Raw genomic sequence first — 9,423 nt, forward strand, 5'->3', positions numbered from 1 at the left:
AGAGTATAACAACGGCCATAACCAGAACTCTAATTCTAATGAACATCTACGCAAACCCAAAGAAATCTTCCAAAAAAGCATTATTCCAACGTATTACTTCGGTAATCACCACCATGCGTTTGGAGCACCCTGACTGGGAGATAATCCTCACGGGCGACTTTAACTCAAATCTTCTACAAGCACCGCAGGACGAAGTTAACATCAACGCTGCAATTGAAATTTGGAACGTCTTGCCGCAGGCAGCTCCTCAGGTAGTGAAGAAGGACAAGGAGGGTAAACAACTTATGTGGGACCTCGAAAATCTCGGACTCCGTGCACTAAATGGAAGAGCTAACCAAGACAACCCCCCTTCAATGACCTATATAGGCCACAATTCTTGTACTGTATTGGACTATACATTTGTCACACTACCTTTGCTCAGTCAAATACAAGAATTCCGTATCATCTGTGCCTTGGACAGGGATCAGTCTAAACAACATCTCGAGATTGCGACGGAAATACCCAAACTCGAATCAGCTCCCAATTTACCAGGCGACCATACAACCATCAATCTGAAGCGGCTCAAGTGGACAAGTGACTCCCTCCCACGAATAGCCAACGACGCCAAAAACTATTAGAAGACCTCCTGATTGAGAACGCCCTGAGCCAATCATCTGGAATAACTACTTGATGCAGCTTTCTAGGTTCAACTCAAGTAATATAATTAGACCTTTCTCAAAATTTAAGAACGCATTTAACAGATCAGCACTACCATTAAAGAGGCGCTTGGGAAAACTTATACGTCAAGCACGTGGTCATGCTCAAAACGCCTGTGTTTGGTCAGCAGTACGAAAGGTCAGGACTCAATATAAGAAATTAATATGGACTGATAAACAAAATCTCCAAAATGAGTTCTGGTCTAAGTTACTGCATAACATCAAGAGAGCCGACTCGCGGGCCTTCTAGCTGCAAGTTAATTCTGTAAACCGGGCAGCCCAACCAATAAGCATGGCCTGCATAACTGAATCGCAATGGTCTCAACATCTAACGGACACATTTTCAATCAACAGTCAGAGAGCAGCTACCATCCTGCCCTTTGAAGCAAAAGATAACCCAGTGCGGGAAGCCATTTCTACAGCCCATCAAGGGAACAGCGTAAAGGGCACTGGCCCAACAGCATCATGGCCCAAGTATGATGCTGAACAAAGCATCTTAAAAATAATTGAGAAAAGCAGGCAAGATAGTGCCCCAGGCCCAAACGGCGTCCCACAAGCCATCTACAAGACGGACCCGCAGTACTGGTCCAGCAAATTCAACTTACTGTTTCAAACAGTTACAAACGCAGGCGGTATTCCTGAGAGCTGGAGGGGACCTATTATATCTCCAATCTATAAAGGCGGAGAGCGTAAGGATCCAAACAACTATCGCTTGATTGCCCTCCTCGATGCTGAATCAAAATACTATGCGTCACTGATATTGGCAGACCTGGCTGACTGGTCAGAAACGAACAATAAAATACCACCGAATGCCATGGCCCTTTGTCTTATTGCCGAGAAAAGTCTACAGAACTCCCTCGACCTTCACACCTGTTTTGTAGACTTTAAAGCGGCATTTGATCATGTCAACAGGCAAATGTTATGGGCAAAATTAAAACATCAGGGTCTACCGGACTCAATTCTCATGCCCATCATTAACCTCTACACTGAAACCTGGATGCAGGTGAAAATCGACAATGGGCGATGTCTGACCAGGAAGATCTACACTGTTGACGGACTAAAGCAAGGATGCGTCCTGGCCCCACACTTATTTAATGTATTTAGGGGTGACCTGGCAGAAAGCCTAGATAAGGTTAACGCGCATCCTCCCAGGTTAGGCACCCTTCGTCTAACGCATTTATCGTATGCGGACGATGTGGTGCTGGTGAGCCAGAGAAGAATTGGCCTCCAACGTCTGCTAGACGACTTGTCCACCTACACAAAAAGGAACCTGCTTACAATAAATGTTAAGAAAACAAAGACTATGTTCATATCACGGCGTCGCAAAAATCCACCAATTTTCCGAATAAACAACAATCAGCTGGAATCCGTCAACAGCTATAAATATCTGGGGGTACACCTAGACAAACACTTAAATTTCCTGGTGCATCTCAAAGCTGTTGAAAGAAAAGGGGCCACATTATTGCACGCCTTCACCAACTTGGCAGTCAAGCTAAAGGGCCCTCTAGTCTCCCCTTTGCTAACTGCAATGAAAGCTAAATTATTGCCCACATTAGCATATGGGAGCATTTTGCACCACGGGAAAAGCGCCACCCTCCTGGATAAAATACAAACTAAAGTATACAAATGGGTTCTCTTGTTACCGAATAATTCTTCCCCAGCGCAAGTCAGACTTGAACTTGGATTACAATCCCAGGTCTTACTGAAAAAATATGAGGCCATTAAATTTTGGTATAACGTATGGAGAAACAAGGAGAAGAAAATGAATGGCGCACTCTGGGGAGCAATCCAGACAAGCCCGAACTCTGAGTACTCAAAATACCTAAAGTCCTCATTAGAGGAAACTGAGCTCGGAGCATTGTGGGAAACAAAACTGCCAGTCCCTTCGTTTAACCAGGTAGTCAAAAGGATTGCTAAGAAACACTCGTTCCTCAAGGACAAAATAACTTTTAGTACCCGGACTCACGCCTGGATGACTATTAATTCGTACACAAGGCCCGCACCAGCACCTTATTTAGACACGGCATTCTCGTTGAACCTCAAACGTAAATTTCTCCACTTAAGGCTGGGCACTTTACCTACACGACTAGACCAACCTAGATTGAGACCACAAGCAACAACGGAATGCGATCTTTGCGGTGTAGGTAACCAAGACTTTATACACATAGTCTGTATTTGCCCAGCTATGTATCACGGACGTCGGTACTGGCTTAAGGATAAACTCAACAAGCTTGGAGTCCGCACCTGCCGATCTGCGATAGTCCAGACACTGTGCTCAGCGGACGCCCAACTGATATGTAGATTAGTAAAATTCCTGGACAGTTTCGCAGAAAAAACAAGGCACGCTGCCACTTGCCGGATTCCCATTGAGTCTTAAGAACATTACTGAAAGATAAATTGGTATTGAAGAAACTTTGCCGTAATTGGTTTGACTCTTTGCAGAAATTCTTTATTTATCTCCTTTCCCTGCCCTTTTCTTATTTATTTCCTTGTCTACGTTTTAAATGTTTGTTTTAAAAGTTGTAGAATGTTATAAATTGTAGTGGTTTTAATTAACCGAACAATAAAGAAATTACTTACTTAAGGTCTTGATCCCAAGTACCCCTAAGTATACCTCAGATGACATGGCAGTTATGCCTAGGACCAAATTGTAGCATCCAGTCATATGTTATAGTAATTTGTATAGCATTTGTAGGTGTTCGGGGTACAAATTCACTTCTTTTACACAAGACTATAGGGCTCCAAGCCAGGTACGATTGCATGTTTATCCCCTTGGCTGGAAGTGAAACAAATCTTCATATAGTCCAAAAGGTACATACACCTCCTCAGAGTTTCAGATATGAGCTTTCTGACAAGTATATCTAGGTCCTGTGTACTCACAAAGTGACTCCAAAATCCATTATGAGCTATGTGGAAAATTAGCAAATCTTATCAAAAAAAGATTTTTGGACAGCTTTTGCTAATTTTTGGTATCAACTCTCTTGACAGTTTGTAGGTCCCTGTGGACATTAGCAACCCATATTACACCTCAGATGATGTACCAGCAGCACCAGGGCCCGATTCTTGCCTCCAGACACATGTTTTAGTAATAATTGTCACATTTTTAGGTGTTCAGGGGACAGACTCACTTCTTCAAAGGAAGGCTATGGTACACCATGTGCTCCGAGAGGTCAAAAAAAGATTTAATACAAAATCGTTTAAAACGTACATAGGTGCAACAGCAGTTTTAGTTCTGGAATGCTAAATAAGTGCATTTGCACTGTTCTGTGTACCTTTAAATTGAATTTCTTACACTTTTGCGGTCTCCCTGAAGCAAAAAATGCCCACGCCCAAATACGTCATTGGTGCATCAAAGTGTTCAAAAACTGATAAAAATGCAACAGAGGCCTAATAGCCTGCTAATCACATAATGAATGAAATAGAATGATTAGTTTTACAAATTACTTTGAAAATGTGATTTTACATTTCAGGGGCACAAGGTCACAGAAGTCATGGAACTCTGAGCGAGGTAAAAGTTCAACCTCCCCCTTCCCTTATTGAGGTCAAAAATTTTAATACATCAAAATCATTTAAATACTATATAGGTGTAATTGCAGTGTCCTGAATGCTATATAAGTGCATTTGCACTGTTCTGTGCACCTCCAAAATGAATTTCTAACACTTTTGAAGTCTCCATGAAGCAAAAGTGATAGATAGTAGATAGGGACAGTCGGAATCTCGTTCATCCATTTATGAGCATCACTAAGTAGATGACGAGGCATTTGGCTATTTCTGTACCACCTCGCGGTGGCTCATTCTAGGTTATTATGCTGCTCATCAGCGTGAAATTAGTTTTGCTTCCAACAATACAACATTCTTTCGCTCCGGAGTACAGCCACACTGAACGCTGTCTTCACTGGAACTGGGATCACGTATAGGCCAGAGATAGTACACCCTTCAGTACTATTCCAACAATTTAAAATTGTCTACGAACAGTCCTTAGAAATTAAAGTATGATTAGCAGGAAATTATTAATCAATGTGTGGTAATTATGTGTATATAATTATCTGAGACCTATTCATCATTCAAGACATTTCAATAATTATGATGTACACAATTGTATCTAAATTGTTATAATCACACTTCTATAGCAAGACACATCTACAAATTGCACATCTAAATAGAAAATATACAACTATAACAAATTCACATCTATACAAATTCACTTCTATACTAAATCTTGTGTCAACTACAAACTAATATGTAACTGTATAACCACATTTAAATATTGAAGGATCCACGGTTTAAAACAATATGCTTTATAACGGTGACGTGTGCTGTAAGAAAGTGTATATCACAGTATAAGCTTGATATTCAATTGTCCATGAATACTTGGCACATTTTAAGAATGTCCATTAGAGTAGTCAGGCAAACATTTTTCTTAAATGGGAATGACATTTGCAAACCTAAATCAGCCAGAACAACATCATTACATTGAGGCCAAATACTACGACATCCTACGATAAAGCCATGAAATTTTGCAGTGGTGCATTTTGTGAGATCTTTGATTTGCTGTGACAGATCCTGATAATATTTCACTTTACTCTCATACGCTAATTCAAGGGAATTCAGTGAGTTTTCATATCGAATTGAAACATCAATCACTACAGCAGTACCATTTTTGGTAAACACTACATCTGGTTTTCGTAGTTCACCTTGATTATTCTTAACATAAGGTTCCCTATATGCCATCCAACCCACCTTTTTGCTCTATCAATGAGCAGTTCCAGAATTTTGTTGTGTCTTTTAATCCTAATGTCCTTGGTTTTAGGACATGAGCCTGAAATATGGGAAATTGTTTCGCAAACATCATTACAATATCTACAAGTAGCAAATGTACGATTTCTTCCTCTAGTGATGGTTTCCCTAGTAGATAAAACATTTGCTCTTAACATCAGCGCAGAGTCATAGTTACTCCCGCCGTTTACCCGCCCTTCGTCGTATTTCTTCACTTTGACATTTAGAGCACTGGGCAGAAATCACATCACATCACCACCCGCCCCGGGCCTTTGCAATGCTTTGCTTTAATAAAACAGTCGGATTCTACTGGTCCGCACCAGTTCTTAGTCAGCTGATAGGTGCCGGCCCAAAGCCCCCGGGGAGGTGGCATGGGGAGAGATGACCACCGCAGCTGGGGCGATCCACAGGAAGGGCCCGGCTCACATCCAGAGTCACCGCCACCCCGGAGGGAGGCACCTCGTCCAGTCACGGTGCGCGCCCAGCCCCTCTTCGTGCCCAAGCCCGACTGACCCAGCCCTTAAAGCCAATCCTTATCGCGAAGTTACGGATCTGATTTCCCGACTTCCCTTACCTACATTGTTCCAACATACCAGAGGCTGTTCACCTTGAAGACCTGCTGCGGATATGGGTATGGCCAGGCGTGAGATTTACACCATCTCCCCCAGAATTTCAAGGACCAGAGAGAGCTCACCGGCTGCCGCCAGAACTGCAAGGCTTTCTCCAGGGTGCCCTGCCCTTCACAAAGAAAAAATAACTCTCCCTGGGGCTCTCGTCTGCTTCTCCAGGATTATTTGCATTACCGCACTGTACGCTGCAAGGGCGCCCGTCTCCACCACTCTGGGTTCAGGGATCTGCACCGACTCCCTTTTTATTGGTCAAGGGCAACTGAGGCCATCACCCATCCCTTCCGAATGGCACTCGCCCATTTCTTAGTACCGACTGACCCATGTTCAACTGCTGTTCACACAGAACCCTTCTCCACTTTGGCCTTCAAAGTTCTCCTTTGAATATTTGCAACTATCACCAAGATTTGCACCTGCAACGGCTCCACCCGGGCCCTTGCCCCAGGCTTCCATGCACACCGCAGTGGCCCTCCTACTCATCGCGGCCTAGCCCCCGTGGCTCTCAGCGCAGGCAATGGCCGGGTATGGGCCCGATGCTCCAGTGCCATCCAGTTTCAGGGCTAGTTGATTCGGCAGGTGAGTTGTTATACACTCCTTAGCAAATTCCGACTTCTGCGGCCACCGTCCAGCTGTCTAAATCAACTAACACCTTTTCGGGGGTCTGATGAGCATCGGCATCGAGCGCCTTTACCCGGTGTTTGGTTCATCCTGCAGGGCCAGTTCTGATTTCCAAAAGTGTCCCAATAGGCACTCGCATTCCATGCCCGGCTCCACGCCACGAGCCGGGCTTCTTACCAATTTAAAGTTTGAGAATAGATTGAGATCGTTTCGGCCCCAAGACCTCTAATCATTCGCTTTACCAGATAAAACTAGGGACTCCGAGCGCCAGCTATCCTGAGGGAAACTTTGGAGGGAACCAGCTACTAGATGGTTTGATTACCCTTTCACCCCTATACCCAGGTCAGACGACCGATTTGAACGTCAGGACTGCTTCGGACCTCCACCAGAGTTTCCTCCAGCTTCGCCTTGCCCAGGCACAGTTCACCATCTTATCACGCACACTCATGCTCCACTTCCCCAACGAAAGGGGCGAGACGGGCCGGTGGTGTGCCCACGGCTGAAATTGCGGCTGGATCCCACCTCAGCTGGCGCGCGCTGGTTCTCCCCTTCATTGCGCCACAGGGTTTCGCTTGGCCCTCCGACTCGTGCATGTGTTAGACTCTTTGATCCGTGCTTCAAGACGGGTCAGGTGGGTAATCTACATTGCGGCCGACCCCTGGCACCCGGCGTGTGCCTCCTCCCTCTTGTTCTTTTTATCCTAATGTCCTTGGTTTTAGGACATGCGCCTGAAATATGAGAAATTGTTTCGCAAACATCATTAAAATATCTACAAGTAGCAAATGTACGATTTTTTCCTCTAGTGATGGTTTCCCTAGTAGATAAAACATTTGCTCTTAACATCAGCGCAGCTATGTATTGGTTTTCTTTCATTTTGTTATGCTTGCTGATCCAGAAGTTTGAGGTTGGATTACTTGCTAAATATTTTTTACCATCACCTTGGATGGGGAGATTTACTCATTTCTTAAATTCTTCTTTTCTCCAATCATATGTTGCTATTAAATTCAAATCATAACTCAGAAACCCACTGTCTGAAATGTTAAGTTTGTGCGTTTTGATGATGTTATCAATTTTTTCATTTATTACTTCTCCTGCATACATGAACGAATGCGGTATTCACAGATCTGGAGCTGCCCTGAGGTACAATAAACTATTGACTTTATTGACACCAATTTGTGTACAAACTTTTGGTAAACTGAGGCCCCCAAATGATCTTTTCGAGTATAGGAGACCATCACATGTGTATGCAGGAAGGTGTAGAAAGTGTTCGACATACTTTTTTATTGTTTGATCCAGAGCATTTAAAGTTTTTGCTTCTGTTCCTGTCATTTCCAACTTGAATGATAGTTTAGGTACCAAGTACTGAGACACCATTTCTATTTTCTGTGTGGGCTTAAGTGGTAGATTATCAAGTTTTTGAGCCCAATTGCCAAGAACCTCATTAATTTTGTTGTTGCTTGTATGACCAGTGTGTGGATCAAAGTTCAATCCGAGGTATCTCTCACTTTCTCCTGGATGAATGTTTTCAATATTTTCTTTTTCAAATTGCCATGGTTTACAGTTGTTAACCAGGATTTTATCTTTATGGTGACAGATATAAAATCCATGTGTCTTTTTCACATTGTTTTAATCCTGTGTTTTTACTGAACTTTTCAATGATTTTCAGATTTGTACTCATTCCTTCCCAGGTACTGCTGAGTACTGCGATGTCATCGGCAAAGGCGAGAGCGGTGATTTGCTCAATAAGACCATCTGATCCAAATATGAAGCCCTTGCCGTTTTTCTGAAGATCACAGATCAGAGGATCCATGGCAACGTTAAATAGTAGAGTCACCTTGTTTGACCCCAGATTTCATTGTTATTTCAGGAGTTGCTTCGGTGTTCTTTCCCTTGAAAGATGTTGTTGATTCAGTGTACAAGTCTTTTATTATGTCTCTGATGTATGATGGAACTCTTTCTTGCAAGACTCTGTATAGTGTGACCATGACTGACAGACTCGAAGGCTTTCGATATATCTATGAACACAACTGCTAATGAGTGACTGTTTTTTGGTACCCCTTTTATGATATTTTGCAGGAGAGTCAGATTCTTGAGACAACCTCTCACCTTCATGAAGCCTTTTTGTCTCGTATTCAATTCAACAAAAAATGAGAGTCTTTTAGTTAATATTTTTGTGAATTACTTCATGAAGACAGTACCGATGGTAATTGGACGCCAGTTACTGATTTTTTTAAGTTTACTAATCGGTACATTCTTGGGTATCAAAATTGATCGGTTCTTTTTGATAATTTCTGGTACTCTTCTCATCATCAACCAAGACGATAGAATTCTGGGCAGCAGTCTTGGTTGTCTGCTGTGCACTTTATGCAAATCATTTAGACCAATCTTATCAGGTCCCACTGCTTTCTTTAAATTGGAGTTCTCAAAGGCATGAGTTATTTCGAGCAGTGTTATTTCTTTACATAGATTTCTAATTTTATAATCCTCTGGTATCTGATCAATCGGCATGAAATTTGGATTTTTCTTGTTTTCTTTCTCAATTATGTTTTTGTAATATTGAAAGATTTCATCAGCACTGATTTGGCAAGTGGCATCTTCTGCCCCATCGGTGTTAAGCCTGGCAATTTAGTTTTTTTGTCTTTTTGAAACATTGCCTGGTATTCTTTATAGCTGCCCTTTGCTTTGGCATAATTTTTTTTGTGCGTCTG

At 42.7% G+C, this 9,423-nt stretch overlaps 1 pseudogene; it reads right to left on the bottom strand.

The window, feature by feature from the left end:
- Window positions 1-6,061: 6,061 nt before the first annotated feature.
- LOC144820797 (28S ribosomal RNA) lies at window positions 6,062-7,727 on the bottom strand (annotated as a pseudogene).
- Between the last annotated feature and the right edge of the window lie 1,696 nt (window positions 7,728-9,423).

Source organism: Lissotriton helveticus, chromosome 2_1, assembly GCF_964261635.1.
Source record: "Lissotriton helveticus chromosome 2_1, aLisHel1.1, whole genome shotgun sequence".
In the NCBI taxonomy this organism is placed as follows: domain Eukaryota; kingdom Metazoa; phylum Chordata; class Amphibia; order Caudata; family Salamandridae; genus Lissotriton; species Lissotriton helveticus.